Source organism: Lactuca sativa, chromosome 3 (assembly GCF_002870075.4).
Source record: "Lactuca sativa cultivar Salinas chromosome 3, Lsat_Salinas_v11, whole genome shotgun sequence".
Lineage (NCBI taxonomy): Eukaryota > Viridiplantae > Streptophyta > Magnoliopsida > Asterales > Asteraceae > Lactuca > Lactuca sativa.
This window is the reverse complement of record NC_056625.2, coordinates 12,354,834-12,363,299: the sequence shown is the minus strand read 5'-3', so window position 1 is coordinate 12,363,299 and position 8,466 is coordinate 12,354,834. Positions and strand designations below refer to the sequence as shown.

Below are 8,466 nucleotides of genomic sequence, written 5' to 3'. Positions count from 1 at the left end.
CCCTCATTGACTGTACCGAAGATCAAAGGAGTCTGATCCAGAATACTGTACGTAATCTCAGTTGATACAAACTCTCTCATTTGCTCCTCGAGCTGACTGGCTCCTGAACCTGAGCCTAATCCCTCACCGGCGCCTGAACCGCCAATTGGTCTACCCCGTAGCGTCACCATGCTGCAAACATATCATAACAACCATCTGAATACTCAATACTATCAAGGGATCCCGCACACACTACCAGTTCCCTGGTTTCATCTCAGCCCTTCTTGGTTCGAGTACAGATCCTCTACTTTCAGTAGTATGGGCCCATACTACCTTCCACATCTATCCGTACTTTCCTCAAGAACTGTCCCGACTCCACCAAGTCCCTTCTACTAACACTGCTCCTAACACTAATCTCATCCTAGCTTTCCCTAGGGTATCCTCTAACTTACTCCGTCCTCATATGCTGAAGGACTTCCCAGTAATGTCAACTAGCTACCTCATGAATATAGCCACATGCAAAAAATATCAGATAATCTTTCGACTCATCCCTAGAACGGTTTGACTCAAACAAGAGCTGCGCAATAAGGTCAAATCCATCACTCTACGATTATCCAGTCTGTGCCACATGTGACTTAGCATATTCACTTAATAGCTAACTCACATTACTAAGAGTCCCACAAGCACAAAGCAAGCAGCATTCAAACAATAGGAAATAAACTAACCACATAATCCAATCAAACTGTTCTATCCTCTACTCAGGAATCTATACTAGCATGCAATTCATAAAGCTCATACACATATAACAGGCACATAAGGCATCCTCCAAGATCCTTAGCCCTAACATAACATGCAGTTCTAGTAAGCATATCATAACATAACTTGTATGGGTATTTTGGAGTACTTACTTGAGCTCGACTGATTGCATGCACCACACCCCTTTTCTTCTTTTTCAAAGTTCTTTTTCTAAAAATGATTTTCCTTTTGAAAATTTTCATACCAATTCCTCAGTTTGAGTCCAGACACACACGAGAGTGTGCCCGAATCCTTCAAACCAAGGTTCTGATACCAACTTGTAACATCCTTAAAAATACGGTCCAAAAATTTCATTTTAAATCATTAGTAAAAGCCATAATTATCAACCATTTCATTCATAAACAAAACTGTTATATCCAATCAGAGTATAATCCCAAAACATATTCTTTTTATATCAGAGTAAAACATCCCAAGTTAAACAAATAATGGTGTGTGTCATGCGATTATCCCGAGCTCCTCCCTCCGCTACCGGAAGTACCTGAAACCAAAACTAAAAAACCGGAAGCACGAAGCTTAGTGAATTCCCCAACCTACCACATACCATACATAATTACATACTGTAAGCACTGGGCCTCGCCCGCTACATTGGGCCCCGCCCGTCTCTAGACGAATCCGACATCAAGGCGGGCCCCGCCTGGCTTTGAGCCCCGCTCGGTAAACAAATTTGTTTCTCTTAGGCCCCGCCTGCCTCTGGCCCCGCCCGCTAAGCATATACAACATATAAGATAACACATAACAAATAAGCTAAACATACTTTACAATACTCCTGATCTAAGGTCTCGCCCCTGTCTTCTTTGCATACCAGAAAAACAATATTGAACACTTGACAGAATTAGAATTTATAGTATAAAGTCCATTCAATAGTTGTCTATTGATGTTTCTTTCAGCTTCAAACAAAACTTCTGAAAGAGGATGAAATACCAAATTTAAGACATCCAAAAGTAATTGAAAAAAAAAAGGAAAAAATAGAAGTAAATTCAAACTACATTGTTGTTTAGTGTATGTAACTGGTAAGAATTGTTGATGCGCCTAATGGTAATGAAGTTAGTTATTTGGAAAAAAAGGTTGACCATTGTTGACTTATGGTGGTGTTTGGTACTGCTTCCAACCGGATGAAGCTCTTGCGCTCCAAATGGACTCTCGGGTTGTTGCCATCTTTGTTTCATTTTAAGTAGTTCCCACAGCAACTTGTCATCTTTACTTTGCTCATTCTGTTGTGCTAATAACTGGGTCACAGACAAAGAAAATTAATGAATCAAAGATTAGATTCATATTAAAGCTGACAATGAAACTTCCACAATTTTTGCACATAAGTCTCACGGAAGGTAAATTTCAATAAAATTTGTGTTTGGTCGACAAAATCAAAGGAATTCTTTAAATTCCATTACCTTGCTTATTCCATTCCCATTCCATCAAACCAAACAGATAGTGATTCTTCCCTGTGGTTATTGAATATCATAATTGAGACGAATCATGCAAATGCAAGCTAAAGAAAATGATCATTTCCAATTGTGTTAAAATCTTACAAAATTGTATAAAAGTTTCTTTTACACTTAATATTTTCATTAGTTTTACTACTTTAGTGAAATGTAATGTTTGTTTTTTCATGGTTTCATTTCAGATGACTAAATTAGCAATCATCCCATGCACTGTTCTTTTAGAGACTCTTTTCTTCAGCAAACAATTCAGGTTAACCTTTTTTAACCTTTCTCTTTCTTACCATTTTCTCTCCAAGATTTACTTTTCGAGTGTCCTAAATTTCTTGTTGTCACCTATAACTGTTACTAAATAGAAGAAACATTGAATTATCAGAATATCATGCAGGAAGTGAAATGCTAAGATTAAGAAAAGGGCTTCCTTTGTGCCTGGGATAATGCCTTCTTTCCTGCCACTGCCAAGCATACACATATCAATATACCTGCAATGAACATTCATTATGAAGAGTAAAATATAAAAGTGAACTGCTTTCAAGAATAGAATTAATAAAAATACCTTCAACATTGATATATGGCAAAAAATAAGAAGTTTTAGGGCTGATAATTGCAAAATCACAGCACCATCAGCACTAACATCGCTGCTTCTTAACTGTGGTCGAACATGTGTGTCTCCTGATTGCAATATGAGACCAATCGTTGAGAAATCTCAAACAAAAGTTTCAGTACAAACCAAACCTGAAAACATGAAACAAAACAGAGCTGACAATTACGTGGAGCTGAAGTTGTGTACACCAGAAGGGCAATAAAGTAATTTTAGGTTCATACCAGATGAAATCACGTTTTGTCGTTCTCTTTTGTTCTGGAGTTTAAACACATAAGCTAGCATATGGCAGTGCGAGGCCTGAAATTGATGACATTGCATCATTTGACACTACATTTGGAACTTGCAATTCTTTTTCTAATAGTAGGAAGGAAAGAGTGGTAGTACATCTGACCGTTTATTCGTTGAGGATCTTTATCAAACAGGTAGCATGCTATATCTATAAGTTAGGGTTTTCGCACAAGAACATCAATTTCTTTGACCATACCTTCATCGGCTAATTTTGAACAATTAAACTAAAAGTCATTCTGCTATACGTTATCAATTAAGGTCTAATTCATCAAATCGACATAAAGTGTTAATTTTAATGAACAGAAAAGAGTAAAACCTTTCTGGATGTTGTAAACAGCAAGAATCACGAAGATCTGCATCTTTGTCTCTCTCGGCGGCGAAGCTGACGAAGATTCGAGCACATGATGGACTTTATATTCATGTTTCGCGATTAGGGTACTGAGTTGGGTTATTCTAGGGGTTCCGATGGATGATCTGGTAGCGCTGGTGGCGTCGCATATTTAGAAATCCCGATTGGTGATATAGTGGTCATTCTGAACAGATAATGTCGAGGGCGGTGGAAGAGTGGAGATGTGCGAGGAATGGGGAAGGCCCTAAATCCCACCCTCTTTGGTGAGAGACGAAAAAAAAAGAACCTGGAACGGGTATGGAACGAAGATGGCTCCAAGCGTTAATCGAATGGAGACAACAACGAAGACTGTGGCTGGTTCTAGGGTTCTTCAGCTAAAGAGGGAGGATACTGCCACTACTACGAACAGTAGCTGGCGGGAGGGGTGAAAGTATGACGGAAAGGGTTTTGGGAGAATGTTGAAGCAGCCGACAACCCCAACGCCGATTTCGAATGCCGGTGGATACGACTACGCTATAGAACACTTCATCGACTACGCCACCAACATCGCCGACCATCAGTCATGCAATTAGTGGTGCCGGCGTATGACGGGTTGAACTACTCCCCTACTCAACAGATTCGCCACCATCGAACCATCCTCCCCACCTTCCTGATTTGTTGCGTTCGTGTACGAATAGAGTGCTAAGGGTATTTGGATAGGAAAAACACAGCTGCTTATTCTCACAATAATAATAACCTAATAATAATAATTTTAAGTGTTTGGATAAAATCCAGCTTATTAGGTTAAATAAGCTAATTTTAATAAACATTTCTTCCATGCTTATTACTTATTCCCACTGTAAATAAGTTATAAGCAATAAGCTAAAAATCTAATCCAAACACCCCCTAAGAGAAACCTTGTGGAAGGATGGAGATGAAGAAACGGTGGGAGATAAAAAGAAAGACGGTGGAAGGATCGGGATATCTTTAACATAGAATGGCCGAATACTAACCACGGTGAAAGTAAGTTACCCAAGCTACAGTACCTTGGTCAGGTACTGTAGCTAAGGACCGAAAATATATATATATATATATATATATATATATATATATATATATATATATATATATATATATATATATATAATGTGTTGTTTAATGTCACATATAAATCAAAATATCAAATAAATATACAAAATATAATCGAAAATTTATTATTTTTGAATAATTAAGATCATTCAAACCAATATTTTTAAGTTAAAATGACAATTGACGTTAACATCCAAAAATTAAATCTATATAAATTACGAAAATAATAAAAATTACATTATCTTGAAAATAATGGTTGATTTTTTATGATAACAACTACGATTGAAAATAAATAATGGTCAAATATGCATTGTTAAAACTTACTAAATGTGAAGTAAATTACACAAATGATCAATGTGGCTTGGGTAGATTATACACTTGGTCCATAACCTATTTTTCACTCAAATCATTCTTATAGTTTGTATTTATTTCAATTTTGGTATTTAATAGATATAAAAAGAGCAATCGGCCATTTTGATTTTCTTTTACTTTTTTATATTATTAATATATTTTTTAAAAAATTAATAAATTAAGAACACCCTTTTCCCTAAGCCCCAAGCAATTGTTGAACACTCCTTATCCCCTTTTTCTTCAAGTAGTCTTGATATCGTTTAAATTACACATGTTTTTCGTGCAATATCTTAACATTTTTAAGTTGTGTTTTGATGCATTTAAAGATAAAAAAATGTTTATAATGCTTGGAATTGCTAAGTTGCAAATAAAATACGTTTTAGATCAAAAAAGAAGAAAAAGTACTAAGCTGGATTGGATCCAAAGAAGCAGAAAACAAGTGATGATGAAGAGATATTTGACGCGTTATATGCATACACATGTTGTGTGCCATACTGTAGAGTTCGAAACCGCCGACCTAATAGGAGGATAATCGAGGGGAAACAACAGATGTGTCATTTTGAGAGTCCATTCCGCGATTGGAAGGCCAGAACATTGAGTAGGAGCATGAATCTAAACGAACGAGATCAATATCATTAGGGATTCATTTAGTTTGCTTTACTATCTTATATTTAACATAATTTTCTAGATTTCTTTATGTTTTGTTTCTGATTTTATGCGTGAAAACCCTTTTGATTTTGATTAGATGTAGAAGAGCCCTAACTTATGATTTGATTGTTATTTGGATTTAATGAGATATTTAGAGGGTGTTTGGCAAAAAAAAAGTTTATTGTTTATTAACTTATAACTTATTAGCTTGTTGAGATGTGTTCAAGTATTCTAACTAAATATTGTGTTGATGTAGGAATGATTGTGGGCCAATCATTCCAAAAGGGTATTTGATAATGTTAGCTATAATTATTTATGGTAATTGTTAAATAAATTAATAACCTCTTTAAATGGAAAATCAATTTTAATTCACACATCGTTCTTCTTTATTAAACCTACCTGCCGATGTCGACGATTGAAGAAGATAAGAGGCTGGAGCTTGCCCCTTTGCCGACCAACACCATTAACCACCATCGCCACCGTACACCATCAGCCACCACCGTTCATCTTCAACAGGTAAAACACAATGTTTAGAAAGAACATACTCGTGTTTTTCCCTTTATTTGTGGATAAATTGAAGGAGAAGGGAAAAATCTCACCTCCTCAGTGATGCCCTATTCCACCTCCAGCACTGCCGTCTACAAGCGCCACCCTCTTCAACATCCAAAGTTGCCATTCATGAGCACCCCCTTCAGAAAGATTGAATTCGTATTTTTGCAAATGTTTGGCTGCTAATTCAATCTGAAGCCGCCATTCATGAGCACGCCCTATTTCAAAACAATGTTCATAATATAGGTCATTTTTATAGGTGAATCACTTTTGCATCCTCATACAACGCTAGTGTTTCTTATGTTGTTGACTTTTTTCCTGGAACTCATATAAAAGGAACCCAAGTTGTTATTAGTCTTGTAGTCATTACACATTTCCTGACTGTTTTCTTGTTTTCTGTCGCTAAAGCCTTTGTGTTATTGTTCTCAAGGACCCAGAGGCTTCATTGAGAACATCAATCTTCTTTTGCTTCAATCCAGCATCTATATTATATTCATCCATGTATTACTCTTCGCCTTTCTGTTTATATTCACTTCTCAAACCCATGATTGTGATCTAAACCACTATTTTTTTGCTTTTGTAGATACTATGAAAGTTTATATGCACTATTATCAATTAGAGGAATCTACTTCTTAATGTTTGGTGCAAATCTTTTAGCACTGCTCTCACTTGCTTTCTTTGGATTATTAAGATCAAATGGGGTGCTTAATGCAGGCTATATTGGTTTCCAGACCATTCATCAAGCTTATGATGTTGTATTTCTTAAAAAAGAGTGCATATGTAAACTTATACTAAATAGCATTTTTTTTTATTTCATCACATTTCTGCTCTTTCCTATAGCTAATAATATTTTATTGTCTATGCAGTTGTCAATAAAGGTTCTCATTTCTAAAATTATGTGTTGCTTATTTGTTTTTGTTCCACTTGTTGGGTTTCAAGCATATGGATGTTATAGTTTCTGTGATGGAAATAATCCGGATAAATTAAGGCCTTGGTGTAAAGCACGAATTCCTTTAGTGTACAATTTTATTCAAAGTCATTACTTGTATGATTATCCTTTTCTTGATGCTATAAAATAATCTTTAATTGATTATGGCATATAGATGATCTCGAGAATGTTATATTAATCTTGATGTTTTTTTCTTTATTTATTATATTAGGGGGTTGGTTTTCTAAAATATTTCAAATTAAAACAGTTGCCAAATTTCCTTCTTTCATCACCAATCCTCTTGATTGAAGTCTGCTCAATTATCCATTATGTGAAGCTACAGCCCGAGGCCTTCTTTTCACTTGGTTTTCAAGTTGCTCCAAAAAGTGATGTAGTAGATAGAAATAACACTCGCACATCAACAGTAATTCAAGGTATGAATCTAAAACTTTCATTTGGAAAATCCCGGTTTACTAAATAACAGTTGTGTTTGAACTTTGAATAGAAGACCAGACTCTTAAAAGGAGAAAAGCACCAAAGAAGAAGAGGGTCCCACTCCCTCTGTGCCATAACATAATCACTTTTAGTTAACTTGTCATAGCATAATCATACAAAAGGACCACACCTAACTTTTGTGCCATAGCATAATCACTTTCAGTTAGTTGGCCTGTTAGAGAAAGCTCTAATTTGATGAAAAAACCTTCCTTGATTTTTCGACCAAAAATGGGTAGGGCTGAAAGAGGAATAAGGGTTGCAACATACTGGTGGTGTGTTATTTACTGTGTGTTTTTTTTTGTTACAGTTATGGTAGAACTAGTAAGGTTTTGAAAACCAGCATTCTTAAAGAATATGAACTTGCCAAAGCTTCTGATATGAACTATTATGCAATAATGTAACATTGTTATTTTTTATATCAGTATATTCTATCAGAATTACTACAGTTTGTTTTATTGTTTGTCATATTAAATCATTCTCACAAATTTTTATTTTACATAATTCGATTTGCAGTTATTCTCATAGAAAGTGTGAAGGGAATATGATGATCAAAGGCTTCAAGGTTGGATGATGGTGTATGAGATGGAGATGAACAATGGTCATCAATCTTCCAAAAAGAATACACTATTAATCGTTATATTTTGAGAGAATAATCGACCATAGAACAATAATATATATGTAATAGTATATTCTAACAGAATATTCAAGTAGAATAATATATACAATGTTTTTTTTGTTAGATAGTGTTATATTATAATAAGTTGTTATTCTTCAAAAAAATTATGTCAATCAAAATGTATATTCTATCAGAGCATTTATTATTTTATGGGTTAAGAGTATTGTTATTTTTTAATATACTCATAAACATATTCTGTCAGAATGTCCGAATTAAAAGGAATTATCATTTGTAAAATCATATTTTTAAAATTAATAGAATCTATGATCCCTTAAAATA

General features: G+C 35.0%; 1 long non-coding RNA gene and 1 pseudogene across 7 annotated transcripts; one reads left to right on the top strand and one right to left on the bottom strand.

The window, feature by feature from the left end:
- Positions 1 to 1,610: 1,610 nt before the first annotated feature.
- On the bottom strand, positions 1,611 to 4,175 carry LOC111886463 (uncharacterized). Of its 7 annotated transcripts, none has more exons than XR_002848480.3 (5): positions 3,440 to 4,174; positions 3,220 to 3,328; positions 3,057 to 3,132; positions 2,788 to 2,966; positions 1,611 to 2,713 (listed from the first exon to the last, which is right to left on the bottom strand). It is a non-coding gene; the product is annotated as an uncharacterized LOC111886463 (long non-coding RNA). The 7 variants fall into 7 exon arrangements; XR_002848478.3 differs by having other exon boundaries at positions 3,227 to 3,328; XR_006188988.2 differs by having other exon boundaries at positions 1,611 to 2,021; positions 2,184 to 2,713; positions 3,057 to 4,175.
- Positions 4,176 to 5,944: 1,769 nt separating this feature from the next.
- On the top strand, positions 5,945 to 8,082 carry LOC111886498 (uncharacterized; annotated as a pseudogene).
- The last annotated feature ends 384 nt before the right edge of the window (positions 8,083 to 8,466 follow it).